At 39.5% G+C, this 15181-nt stretch overlaps 1 long non-coding RNA gene across 1 annotated transcript in view; it reads left to right on the forward strand.

The window, feature by feature from the left end:
* LOC144025930 (uncharacterized) overlaps positions 1-15181 on the forward strand; it is a 222068-nt gene that overhangs the window by 85611 nt on the left and 121276 nt on the right. The gene's annotated exons all lie outside the window — the stretch shown is intronic.

The raw sequence follows: 15181 nt of genomic DNA on the forward strand, positions 1-15181 counted from the left end.
TGTGCAAAGTTCGGTGAGTTTTCGTGAATATTTAGGTACCCAAAATCGCGATTGTTTGCGGAGAATAAAGAAGAAGAAGAAGAAGAATAACTAGAGCTGCGAGCAGCTATAAAGGGCCCTCGCAGCCCGGGCCACGTTGGAGTCCTTGCACGTTGGGGTACTTGCACGTTAGGGTACTGGCACGTTGGGGTACTGGCATATTGGAAGCAAAATTTCTTTGAAAATGGCATAATAAACGTTTACATGTAGAATATTTTTTTTGCCAGTGTGTGTCAAGCTCAACGGGTTTTGGTGATTGTTAAGACCTGCAAAAATCAGCGTCCTTTTTTATTTTTAGGCAATGAGTTGCCCTGATTGGTATTTTTTGTAAAAGTGTATATATACATCATCGCTCGTTGTACTCATTGCACAATGTTACTTTTATTGTCCAAAGGGGCAATCAAAAATGAATAAAACAAAATGGAAACGTACATACGTTTGGATCGGTGTGAAGCCAGTGAACAATTTGAGTGGTGGAAACTAAAAGAATATTCATAAATGACTTAGTCATCACACTTAGAATGAGTTTACATTTTTTGTACAAAATACCGTATGTGTTTTTTTTTTTTTATATAAGCCTCAAGGGCTAGGTGGCGCTGTATTTATAACTGAATGTTGTCATCGAGATACCTTCAGGCCTTGATTATAAGCATTAAGGGTGTCACGATTTCGTTTTTTTATCGAAATCGATCGAAATTACGTCACGATTTCGAGCATCGAAATAGAAGAGAGGACACACGATTCCATGCCCCCCCCCCCCCCCCGCCCACCCCCCCCCCCCCCCCCCCCCCCCGCGCCCGCCGCCACCGCCGCCACCGCCACCTCCCAGGAAAGCAAATGAGACGCAGCCATTCAGCTACTAGCTAACGGCACTTGTTAGCTGACTTCTCCTGCAGTCATGATGGCAAGCGCGGACAGACACAGCAATGGTGCTTCAAGCCGCTCCCGCTTCTCTCGTCACCAGTTTGGAAACATTTTGCGTTCCCGGTGAGTTATGTCGACAACGTTCACGTTGTCGATAAAAAGACCACAGTTGCAAGATATGCTATGTGCGCGTACTGTACTCGGCCACGGTGTTACGCCCGGCTCGTCAAGGGGAAGGGAAGTAACACAATAACAGAAAATATAGAGTAGATAAACACGGGTCGACTTTAACATCTGATACACAATAGCGTCGCGCTGGCACAGTCGTCCAATCGGAGTGTCGCGCTGGCACAGTCGTCCAATCGGAGTGTCGCGCTGGCACAGTCCTCCAATCAGAGTGTCGCGCTGGCGCATTCAAACTGAAGTACCATTATACGGGCACCAGCCGACACAAACACACACATACATACTAGGGGAGCGGAGCCGGCGGCGGGCCCGAGCCGCCAGCCGTAACAACGGGAAAAACGACAAACATGACGGGACATTTACGCAGGCATCACAAAGATTTAGATTTATCAAATTCAACTAGAAGTGGGAAAACAACGGTCCAACCAACTATTTCATCCTCATTTACAGTGAAACTTCCACACACTTCAGCTCGCGCGAAACGCCAGATCCATAGGTCTATTTATAGCAGCAGACCTGCAGCCTTGGAAAACGCTGGATTCAAACATTTAATTAGTGTACTTGAACCACGCTACAGTATGCCCAGCAACTGTAAATGTTGGGATATAGTTTGTTCAGGCTGTATTTGTTCCATGACTTTGGATACAATATATTTTTTGTTGTTGTTGCACATTGCACATTATTTTAAGAGGAACGCACAGCACACTGTTGTAACCAAAAACAGTCAATAGATGGCAGGCACCCACTGTGACTTTTTGTTTTTGTTTTTTTATTTTTTATTTTACACTTCAGTAAGAACAAGACGGTTAACTTTATATTGTAAATAAATTCTTTGAATTTGATCATTCCTGCCTAATGTCAATTATCATATATTACATAAATTTACACAAAAATAATATGGAAATTGCATCACCTATATGTAGCCGATCTTTTGAAATAAGATTTACTGTACAATGAATAGAACCAATGATCATAGACTAGCCTTAGCCTACAGAAGCATATGCCTCTGTGTTATAAAGTGGGGGAGCGGAAAAAAAAAAAAAAAAAAAAAAATCGAAAAAAAAATCGAATCGTGACCCCAAAATCGAAATTTAAATCGAATCGTGGAGTTGGCGAATCGTGACACCCCTAATAAGCATACATGTCAAGTGTGGGATTTTTTTTGGAGCATGTACCGTGGAGTTATTAAGCATATCCTTCATTCACGATATTGCTTTTAATGTCCACAGAGGCTATCAAAAATAAATAAAAATATATATATGTTTGGATAAGTCTGATGCAAGTGAACATTTTGAGTGGTGGAAACTAAAAGAATATTCATAAATGACTTAGTTATCACACTTAGAATGAGTTTACATTTTTTGTACAAAATACCGTATGTGGGGTATTTTTTTTTTTATGCCTCAAGGGCTAGGTGGCGCTGCATATAACTGAATGTTGTCATAGAGATAGCTTCAGGCCTTGACGATAAACATACATGTCAAGTTTGGGATTTTTTGGAGCATGTACCGGGGAGTTATTAAGCATATCCTTTTTCAGTGCGAAACACAAATTTTGATGCCCCGCCTTCATCATATAGTATTTCGAAAGGTCAAGATTTTTCCCCCTGTCGTTGGCTCAGGTCTTGACATGGTCCAGGTCAAGTCTTAACTCAGTCAGATGAAACGTGTAGGAGAAGTGGGCAAAGGTCTGCCCCCTGTGAATGTGCAAAAATAGTCAAAAATGGGACATTCAGAAATTCGTAGCTAACTTCCTGTTCATTTTAGCATATGGGTCCAAGAGACTTTTTTTGTAGGTCTTGGGCTCCCTCATACACCTAAAAATATTCGTCGTTCTTGCTTAAACGTACAACCGGGGCTGCTTCGTTAAAAATTTCTCGGGGGCGCTATTGAGTCATTTTTGTAAAAATAGCGCAATCAACAATAAAATATTGCTCATTTTACCAGGCCAGATGTGTGTTCCAAGTTTCATGAGTTTCTGTGCATGTTTAGACCCTCAAAACTGGCGTTGTTTTCTTGGCGAACAGCGCTTAGCCACACCCACAGCAATTCGCGAAAACTCACAAACTTCGTGTTGTGACATCATGAAGGCCGAAACCCTCATCTGAGCAAATATGAGGTAGGTCCAGTTAACGTGTTTGGAGAAAAACGTAGAAGAAAATTCGTAAGAAAAAAAATTGCCACTAGGTGGCGCTATCAGTTAGATGAAATATAAGTCAGTAGATGTCTTTAGGGCTGGACTCTCATCAAATGTGTGAAATTTTGAGAAGATAGGATCATCTCGGTCAAGTTAATGCAGCTTTTATTTTCATGAAAAATCTTCAGACTTTGCGTCACCGTAGCGGCCACGCCCTTTGGCGAAAAGTTACAATATTCGGTGTGGGGCATGATCAACATCTTAAGGCTTTTCTGACCAATTTTCAAATGGATCCCTTCAACAAGCTCAGCACAGTAGCTAAAAACGTAAAGTATGACATTTATTGTAACCACTAGGTGGCGCTATATGTATAACTGAATTTTATCATATAGATGTTTTCAGGCCGTGACTATTACGTTGCCTGAGAAGTTTGAGATTTTTTGGAGCTTGAACATGGGAGTTATTAAGCATTTGCTCTTTCTGGACAAATGAAATTTTAAAGGCAATATTTGATGCCCCGCCCCCGTCATATAGTATTTCAAAAAGGCAAGATGTTTTGCCCAGTTGTTCTCTCAGGTCTTGAGATGATAAATGCCAAGTTTGAAGTCAATTGGATGAAAAATGTTTGCAAAGGGGGAAAAAGCATGACCACAGTGAATGTGCCAAAATAGGCCAAAATTGGACATAAAAAAATTCATAGCTCACTTCCTGTACATTTTAGCTACATGGTCCCAATAGACTTTTTTGTGCGTCTCGGGGTGCTACACGTGCCTGCCAATTTTTGTTGCTCTAGCTCAAACGTGCCGGGCTTGGTTTTTATTTTTCTACGCTAGGGGGCGCTATCGAGTCGCATTGTTATGACGACTTAATAATATCAAATTTTTCGCCGGGCCTGAGGAGTGTGCAAAGTTCGGTGAGTTTTCGTGAATGTTTAGGTACCCAAAATCGCGATCGTTTGCGGAGAATAAAGAAGAAGAAGAATAATAATAATAATAATAACTAGAGCTGCGAGCAGCTATAAAGGGCCCTCGCAGCCCGGGCCACGTTGGGGTCCTTGCACGTTGGGGTACTTGCACGTTAGGGTACTGGCACGTTGGGGTACTGGCATATTGGAAGCAAAATTTATTTGAAAATGGCATAATAAACGTTTACATGTAGAATATTTTTTTTTCCAGTGTGTGTGTCAAGCTCAACGGGTTTTGGTGATTGTTAAGATCTGCAAAAATCAGCGTCCTTTTTTATTTTTAGGCAATGAGTTGCCCTGATTGGTATTTTTTGTAAAAGTGTATATACACATCATCGCTCGTTGTACTCATTGCACAATGTTACTTTTATTGTCCAAAGGGGCAATCAAAAATGAATAAAACAAAATGGAAACGTACATACGTTTGGATCGGTGTGAAGCCAGTGAACAATTTGAGTGGTGGAAACTAAAAGAATATTCATAAATTACTTAGTTATCACACTTAGAATGAGTGTACATTTTTTGTACAAAATACCGTATGTGGGGTATTTTATTTTATTTTTTATATAAGCCTCAAGGGCTAGGTGGCGCTGTATTTATAACTGAATGTTGTCATAGAGATACCTTCAGGCCTTGATTATAAGCATACATGTCAAGTGTGGGATTTTTTTTTTGAGCATGTACCGTGGAGTTATTAAGCATATCCTTCATTCACGATATTGCTTTTAATGTCCATAGAGGCTATCAAAAATAAATAAAAATATATATATGTTTGGATAAGTCTGATGCCAGTGAACATTTTGAGTGGTGGAAACTAAAAGAATACTCATAAATGACTTCGTTATCACACTTAGAATGAGTTTACATTTTTTGTACAAAATACCGTATGTGGGGTATTTTTTTTTCATGCCTCAAGGGCTAGGTGGCGCTGCATATATAACTGAATGTTGTCACAGAGATAACTTCAGGCCTTGACGATAAACATACATGTCAAGTTTGGGATTTTTTGGAGCATGTACCGGGGAGTTATCAAGCATATCCTTTTTCATTGCGAAACACAAAATTTGATGCCCCGCCCTCATCATATAGTATTTCGAAAAGTCAAAATTTTTCCCCCTGTCGTTGGCTCAGGTCTTGACATGGTCCAGGCCAAGTCTTAACTCAGTCGGATGAAACGTGTAGGAGAGGTGGGCAAAAGTCTGCCCCCTGTGAATGTGCAAAAATCGTCAAAAATGGGACATTCAAAAATTCATAGCTCACTTCCTGTTCATTTTAGCATATGGGTACAAGAGACTTTTTTGTAGGTCTTGGGCTCCCTCATACACCTAAAAATATTCGTCGTTCTTGCTTAAACGTACAACCGGGGCTGCTTTGTTAAAAACTTCTAGGGGGCGCTATTGAGTCAATTTTGTAAAAAATAGCACAATCAACAATAAAATATGGCTCATTTTACCAGGCCAGATGTGTGTGCCAAGTTTCATGAGTTTCTGTGCATGTTTAGACCCTCAAAACTGGCGTTGTTTTCTTGGCGAACAGCGCTTAGCCACGCCCACAGCAATTCGCGAAAACTCACAAACTTCGTGTTGTGACATCATGAAGGCCGAAACCCTCATCTGAGCAAATATGAGGGAGGTCCAGTTAACGTGTTTGGAGAAAAACGTAGAAGAAAATTCGTAAGAAAAAAAATTGCCACTAGGTGGCGCTATCAGTTAGATGAAATATAAGTCAGTAGATGTCTTTAGGGCTGGACTCTCATCAAATGTGTGAAATTTTGAGAAGATAGGATCATCTCGGTCAAGTGAATGCAGCTTTTATTTTCACGAAAAATCTTTAGACTTTGCGGCACCGTAGCGGCCACGCCCTTTGGCGAAAAGTTACAATATTCGGTGTGGGGCATGATCAACATCTTAAGGCTTTTCTGACCAATTTTCAAATGGATCCCTTCAACAAGCTCAGCACAGTAGCTAAAAACGTAAAGTATGACATTTATTGTAACCACTAGGTGGCGCTATATGTATAACTGAATTTTATCATATAGATGTTTTCAGGCCGTGACTATTACGTTGCCTGAGAAGTTTGAGATTTTTTGGAGCTTGAACATGGGAGTTATTAAGCATTTGCTCTTTCTCGACAAATGAAATTTTAAAGGCAATATTTGATGCCCCGCCCCCGTCATATAGTATTTCAAAAAGGCAAGATGTTTTGCCCAGTTGTTCTCTCAGGTCTTGAGATGATAAATGCCAAGTTTGAAGTCAATTGGATGAAAAATGTTTGCAAAGGGGGAAAAAGCATGACCACAGTGAATGTGCCAAAATAGGCCAAAATTGGACATAAAAAAATTCATAGCTCACTTCCTGTACATTTTAGCTACATGGTCCCAATAGACTTTTTTGTGCGTCTCGGGGTACTACACGTGCCTGCCAATTTTTGTTGCTCTAGCTCAAACGTGCCGGGCTTAGTTTTTATTTTTCTACGCTAGGGGGCGCTATCGAGTCGCATTGTTATAACGACTTCATAATATCAAATTTTTCGCCGGACCTGAGGAGTGTGCAAAGTTCGGTGAGTTTTCGTGAATATTTAGGTACCCAAAATCGCGATTGTTTGCGGAGAATAAAGAAGAAGAAGAATAATAATAATAACTAGAGCTGCGAGCAGCTATAAAGGGCCCTCGCAGCCCGGGCCACGTTGGAGTCCTTGCACGTTGGGGTACTTGCACGTTAGGGTACTGGCACGTTGGGGTACTGGCACGTTGGGGTACTGGCATATTGGAAGCAAAATTTCTTTGAAAATGGCATAATAAACGTTTACATGTAGAATATTTTTTTTGCCAGTGTGTGTCAAGCTCAACGGGTTTTGGTGATTGTTAAGACCTGCAAAAATCAGCGTCCTTTTTTATTTTTAGGCAATGAGTTGCCCTGATTGGTATTTTTTGTAAAAGTGTATATATACATCATCGCTCGTTGTACTCATTGCACAATGTTACTTTTATTGTCCAAAGGGGCAATCAAAAATGAATAAAACAAAATGGAAACGTACACACGTTTGGATCGGTGTGAAGCCAGTGAACAATTTGAGTGGTGGAAACTAAAAGAATATTCAGAAATGACTTAGTCATCACACTTAGAATGAGTTTAAATTTTTTTGTACAAAATACCGTATGTGGGTTTTTTTTTTAATATAAGCCTCAAGGGCTAGGTGGCGCTGTATTTATAACTGAATGTTGTCATCGAGATACCTTCAGGCCTTGATTATAAGCATACATGTCAAGTGTGGGATTTTTTTTGGAGCATGTACTGTGGAGTTATTAAGCATATCCTTCATTCACGATATTGCTTTTAATGTCCACAGAGGCTATCAAAAATAAATAAAAATATATATATGTTTGGATAAGTCTGATGCCAGTGAACATTTTGAGTGGTGGAAACTAAAAGAATATTCATAAATGACTTAGTTATCACACTTAGAATGAGTTTACATTTTTTGTACAAAATACCGTATGTGGGGTATTTTTTTTTTTATGCCTCAAGGGCTAGGTGGCGCTGCATATATAACTGAATGTTGTCATAGAGATAGCTTCAGGCTTTGACGATTAACATACATGTCAAGTTTGGGATTTTTTGGAGCATGTACCGGGGAGTTATTAAGCATATCCTTTTTCAGTGCGAAACACAAATTTTGATGCCCCGCCCTCATCATATAGTATTTTGAAAGGTCAAGATTTTTCCCCCTGTCGTTGGCTCAGGTCTTGACATGGTCCAGGTCAAGTCTTAACTCAGTCAGATGAAACGTGTAGAAGAAGTGGGCAAAAGTCTGCCCCCTGTGAATGTGCAAAAATTGTCAAAAATGGGACATTCAAAAATTCGTAGCTAACTTCCTGTTCATTTTAGCATATGGGTCCAAGAGACTTTTTTGTAGGTCTTGGGCTCCCTCATACACCTAAAAATATTCGTCGTTCTTGCTTAAACGTACAACCGGGGCTGCTTCGTTAAAAACTTCTCGGGGGCGCTATTGAGTCATTTTTGTAAAAATAGCACAATCAACAATAAAATATTGCTCATTTTACCAGGCCAGATGTGTGTGCCAAGTTTCATGAGTTTCTGTGCATGTTTAGACCCTCAAAACTGGCGTTGTTTTCTTGGCGAACAGCGCTTAGCCACACCCACAGCAATTCGCGAAAACTCACAAACTTCGTGTTGTGACATCATGAAGGCCGAAACCTTCATCTGAGCAAATATGAGGTAGGTCCAGTTAACGTGTTTGGAGAAAAATGTAGAAGAAAATTCGTAAGAAAAAAAATTGCCACTAGGTGGCGCTATCAGTTAGATGAAATATAAGTCAGTAGATGTCTTTAGGGCTGGACTCTCATCAAATGTGTGAAATTTTGAGAAGATAGGATCATCTCGGTCAAGTTAATGCAGCTTTTATTTTCACGAAAAATCTTCAGACTTTGCGTCACCGTAGCGGCCACGCCCTTTGGCAAAAAGTTACAATATTCGGTGTGGGGCATGATCAACATCTTAAGGCTTTTCTGACAAATTTTCAAATGGATCCCTTCAACAAGCTCAGCACAGTAGCTAAAAACGTAAAGTATGACATTTATTGTAACCACTAGGTGGCGCTATATGTATAACTGAATTTTATCATATAGATGTTTTCAGGCCGTGACTATTACGTTGCCTGAGAAGTTTGAGATTTTTTGGAGCTTGAACATGGGAGTTATTAAGCATTTGCTCTTTCTGGACAAATGAAATTTTAAAGGCAATATTTGATGCCCCGCCCCCGTCATATAGTATTTCAAAAAGGCAAGATGTTTTGCCCAGTTGTTCTCTCAGGTCTTGAGATGATAAATGCCAAGTTTGAAGTCAATTGGATGAAAAATGTTTGCAAAGGGGGAAAAAGCATGACCACAGTGAATGTGCCAAAATCGGCCAAAATTGGACATTAAAAAATTCATAGCTCACTTCCTGTACATTTTAGCTACATGGTCCCAATAGACTTTTTTGTGCGTCTCGGGGTGCTACACGTGCCTGCCAATTTTTGTTGCTCTAGCTCAAACGTGCCGGGCTTGGTTTTTATTTTTCTACGCTAGGGGGCGCTATCGAGTCGCATTGTTATGACGACTTAATAATATCAAATTTTTCGCCGGGCCTGAGGAGTGTGCAAAGTTCGGTGAGTTTTCGTGAATGTTTAGGTACCCAAAATCGCGATCGTTTGCGGAGAATAAAGAAGAAGAAGAATAATAATAACTAGAGCTGCGAGCAGCTATAAAGGGCCCTCGCAGCCCGGGCCACGTTGGGGTCCTTGCACGTTGGGGTACTTGTACGTTAGGGTACTGGCACGTTGGGGTACTGGCATATTGGAAGCAAAATTTCTTTGAAAATGGCATAATAAACGTTTACATGTAGAATATTTTTTTTGCCAGTGTGTGTCAAGCTCAACGGGTTTTGGTGATTGTTAAGACCTGCAAAAATCAGCGTCCTTTTTTATTTTTAGGCAATGAGTTGCCCTGATTGGTATTTTTTGTAAAAGTGTATATAGACATCATCGCTCGTTATACTCATTGCACAATGTTACTTTTATTGTCCAAAGGGGCAATCAAAAATGAATAAAACAAAATGGAAACATACATACGTTTGGATCGGTGTGAAGCCAGTGAACAATTTGAGTAGTGGAAACTAAAAGAATATTAATAAATGACTTAGTTATCACACTTAGAATGAGTTTACATTTTTTGTACAAAATACCGTATGTGTTTTTTTTTTTTATGCCTCAAGGGCTAGATGGCGCTTTATTTATAACTGAATGTTTTCATAGAGATACCTTCAGGCCTTGATTATAAGCATACATGTCCAGTGTGGGATTTTTTTTGGAGCATGTACCGTGGAGTTATTAAGCATATCCTTCATTCACGATATTGCTTTTAATGTCCATAGAGGCGATAAAAAATAAATAAAAATATATATATGTTTGGATAAGTCTGATGCCAGTGAACATTTTGAGTGGTGGAAACTAAAAGAATATTCATAAATGACTTAGTTATCACACTTAGAATGAGTTTACATTTTTTGGACAAAATACCGTATGTGGGGTATTTTATTTTATGCCTCAAGGGCTAGGTGGCGCTGTATATATAACTGAATATTGTCATAGAGATACCTTCAGGCCTTGACGATAAACATACATGTCAAGTTTGGGATTTTTTGGAGCATGTACCGGGGAGTTATCAAGCATATCCTTTTTCATTGTGAAACACAAATTTTGATGCCCCGCCCTCATCATATAGTATTTCGAAAAGTCAAGATTTTCCCCCCTGTCGTTGGCTCAGGTCTTGACATGGTCCAGGTCAAGTCTTAACTCAGTTGGATGAAACGTGGAGAAGAAGTGGGCAAAAGTATGCCCCCTGTAAATGTGCAAAAATCATCAAAAATGGGACAATCGGGTTGTGGGGTACTGGCATATTGGAAGCAAAATTTCTTTGAAAATGGCATAATAAACCTTTACATGTAGAATATTTTTTTTGCCAGTGTGTGTCAAGCTCAACGGGTTTTGGTGATTGTTAAGACCTGCAAAAATCAGCGTCCTTTTTTATTTTTAGGCAATGAGTTGCCCTGATTGGTATTTTTTGTAAAAGTGTATATATACATCATCGCTCGTTGTACTCATTGCACAATGTTACTTTTATTGTCCAAAGGGGCAATCAAAAATGAATAAAACAAAATGGAAACGTACATACGTTTGGATCGGTGTGAAGCCAGTGAAAAATTTGAGTGGTGGAAACTAAAAGAATATTCATAAATGACTTAGTCATCACACTTAGAATGAGTTTACATTTTTTTGTACAAAATACCGTATGTGGGTTTTTTTTTTTTATATAAGCCTCAAGGGCTAGGTGGCGCTGTATTTATAACTGAATGTTGTCATCGAGATACCTTCAAGCCTTGATTATAAGCATACATGTCAAGTGTGGGATTTTTTTTGGAGCATGTACCGTGGAGTTATTAAGCATATCCTTCATTCACGATATTGCTTTTAATGTCCACAGAGGCTATCAAAAATAAATAAAAATATATATATGTTTGGATAAGTCTGATGCCAGTGAACATTTTGAGTGGTGGAAACTAAAAGAATATTCATAAATGACTTAGTTATCACACTTAGAATGAGTTTACATTTTTTGGACAAAATACCGTATGTGGGGTATTTTTTTTTTATGCCTCAAGGGCTAGGTGGCGCTGCATATATAACTGAATGTTGTCATAGAGATAGCTTCAGGCCTTGACGATAAACATACATGTCAAGTTTGGGATTTTTTGGAGCATTTACCGGGGAGTTATTAAGCATATCCTTTTTCAGTGCGAAACACAAATTTTGATGCCCCGCCTTCATCATATAGTATTTCGAAAGGTCAAGATTTTTCCCCCTGTCGTTGGCTCAGGTCTTGACATGGTCCAGGTCAAGTCTTAACTCAGTCAGATGAAACGTGTAGGAGAAGTGGGCAAAAGTCTGCCCCCTGTGAATGTGCAAAAATTGTCAAAAATGGGACATTCAAAAATTCGTAGCTCACTTCCTGTTCATTTTAGCATATGGGTCCAAGAGACTTTTTTTGTAGGACTTGGGCTCCCTCATACACCTAAAAATATTCGTCGTTCTTGCTTAAACGTACAACTGGGGCTGTTTCGTTAAAGATTTCTAGGGGGCGCTATTGAGTCATTTTTGTAAAAATAGCACAATCGCCGATAAAAAATTGCTCATTTTGCCAGGCCAGCTGTGTGTGCCAAGTTTCGTGTGTTTCTGTGCCAGTTTAGGCCCTCAAAATTGGCGTTGTTTTCTTGGCGAACAGCGCTTAGCCACGCCCACAGCGACTCGCGAAAACTCACAAACTTCGTGTTGTGACAGCATGAAGGCCGACACCCTCATCTGAGCAAATATGAGGTAGGTCCAGTTAACATGGTTGGAGAAAAACATTGAAGAAAAATCGTAAGAAAAAAAATTGCCAGTAGGTGGCGCTATCAGTAAGATGAAATATAAGTTTGTAGATGTCTTTAGGGCTGGACTCTCATCAATTGTGTACAATTTTGAGAAGATAGCATCATCTCGGTCAAGTTAATGCAGCTTTTGTTGTCACGAGAAATCTTCAGACTTTGCGGCACCGTAGCGGCCACGCCCTTTGGCGAAAAGTTACAATATTCGGTGTGGGGCATGATCAACATCTTAAGGCTTTTCTGACCAATTTTCAACTGGATCCCTTCAACGAGCTCAGCACAGTAGCTAAAAACGTAAAGTATGACAATTATTGTTACCACTAGGTGGCGCTACATGGATAACTGAATTTTATCATATAGATGTTTTTAGGCCGTGACTATTAAGTTGCCTGAGAAGTTTGAGATTTTTTGGAGCTTGAACATGGGAGTTATTAAGCATTTGCTCTTTCTGGACAAATGAAATTTTAAAGGCAATATTTGATGCCCCGCCCCCGTCATATAGTATTTCGAAAAGGCAAGATTTTTTCCCCAGTTGTTCTCTCAGGTCTTGAGATGATAAATGCCAAGTTTGAAGTCAATTGGATGAAAAATGTTTGCAAAGGGGGAAAAAGCATGACCACAGTGAATGTGCCAAAATAGGCCAAAATTGGACATTAAAAAATTCATAGCTCACTTCCTGTACATTTTAGCTACATGGTCCCAATAGACTTTTTTGTGCGTCTCGGCGTGCTACACGTGCCTGCCAATTTTCGTTGCTCTAGCTCAAACATGCCGGGCTTGGTTTTTATTTTTCTATGCTAGGGGGCGCTATAGAGTCGCGTTGTTATGACGACTTCATAATATCAAATTTTTCGCCGGGCCTGAGGAGTGTGCAAAGTTTGGTGAGTTTTCGTAAATGTTTAGGTACCCAAAATCGTGATCGTTTACGGAGAAGAAGAAGAAGAAGAAGAAGAATAATAATAATAACTAGAGCTGCGAGCAGCTATAAAGGGCCCTCGCAGCCCGGGCCACGTTGGAGTCCTTGCACGTTGGGGTACTTGCACGTTAGGGTACTGGCACGTTGGGGTACTGGCACGTTGGGGTACTGGCATATTGGAAGCAAAATTTCTTTGAAAATGGCATAATAAACCTTTACATGTAGAATATTTTTTTGCCAGTGTGTGTCAAGCTCAACGGGTTTTGGTGATTGTTAAGACCTGCAAAAATCAGCGTCCTTTTTTATTTTTAGGCAATGAGTTGCCCTGATTGGTATTTTTTGTAAAAGTGTATATATACATCATCGCTCGTTGTACTCATTGCACAATGTTACTTTTATTGTCCAAAGGGGCAATCAAAAATGAATAAAACAAAATGGAAACGTACATACGTTTGGATCGGTGTGAAGCCAGTGAACAATTTGAGTGGTGGAAACTAAAAGAATATTCATAAATGACTTAGTCATCACACTTAGAATGAGTTTACATTTTTTTGTACAAAATACCGTATGTGGGTTTTTTTTTTATATAAGCCTCAAGGGCTAGGTGGCGCTGTATTTATAACTGAATGTTGTCATCGAGATACCTTCAGGCCTTGATTATAAGCATACATGTCAAGTGTGGGATTTTTTTTGGAGCATGTACCGTGGAGTTATTAAGCATATTCTTCATTCACGATATTGCTTTTAATGTCCACAGAGGCTATCAAAAATAAATAAAAATATATATATGTTTGGATAAGTCTGATGCCAGTGAACATTTTGAGTGGTGGAAACTAAAAGAATATTCATAAATGACTTAGTTATCACACTTAGAATGAGTGTACATTTTTTGTACAAAATACCGTATGTGGGGTATTTTTATTTTTTTTTATATAAGCCTCAAGGGCTAGGTGGCGCTGTATTTATAACTGAATGTTGTCATAGAGATACCTTCAGGCCTTGATTATAAGCATACATGTCAAGTGTGGGATTTTTTTTGGAGCATGTACCGTGGAGTTATTAATCATATCCTTCATTCACGATATTGCTTTTAATGTCCATAGAGGCTATCAAAAATAAATAAAAATATATATATGTTTGGATAAGTCTGATGCCAGTGAACATTTTGAGTGGTGGAAACTAAAAGAATATTCAGAAATGACTTCGTTATCACACTTAGAATGAGTGTACATTTTTTGTACAAAATACCGTATGTGGGGTATTTTTTTTTTATTCCTCAAGGGCTAGGTGGCGCTGCATATATAACTGAATGTTGTCACAGAGATAACTTCAGGCCTTGACGATGAACATACATGTCAAGTTTGGGATTTTTTGGAGCATGTACCGGGGAGTTATCAAGCATATCCTTTTTCATTGCGAAACACAAAATTTGATGCCCCGCCCTCATCATATAGTATTTCGAAAAGTCAAAATTTTTCCCCCTGTCGTTGGCTCAGGTCTTGACATGGTCCAGGCCAAGTCTTAACTCAGTCGGATGAAACGTGTAGGAGAAGTGGGCAAAAGTCTGCCCCCTGTGAATGTGCAAAAATCGTAAAAAATGGGACATTCAAAAATTCATAGCTCACTTCCTGTTCATTTTAGCATATGGGTCCAAGAGACTTTTTTGTAGGACTTGGGCTCCCTCATACACCTAAAAATATTCGTCGTTCTTGCTTAAACGTACAACCGGGGCTGCTTTGTTAAAAACTTCTAGGGGGCGCTATTGAGTCATTTTTGTAAAAAATAGCACAATCAACAATAAAATATGGCTCATTTTACCAGGCCAGATGTGTGTGCCAAGTTTCATGAGTTTCTGTGCATGTTTAGACCCTCAAAACTGGCGTTGTTTTCTTGGCGAACAGCGCTTAGCCACACCCACAGCAATTCGCGAAAACTCACAAACTTCGTGTTGTGACATCATGAAGGCCGAAACCCTCATCTGAGCAAATATGAGGTAGGTCCAGTTAACGTGTTTGGAGAAAAACGTAGAAGAAAATTCGTAAGAAAAAAAATTGCCACTAGGTGGCGCTATCAGTTAGATGAAATATAAGTCAG

The sequence above is a fragment of the Festucalex cinctus genome, chromosome 9 (assembly GCF_051991245.1).
Source record: "Festucalex cinctus isolate MCC-2025b chromosome 9, RoL_Fcin_1.0, whole genome shotgun sequence".
NCBI lineage: Eukaryota > Metazoa > Chordata > Actinopteri > Syngnathiformes > Syngnathidae > Festucalex > Festucalex cinctus.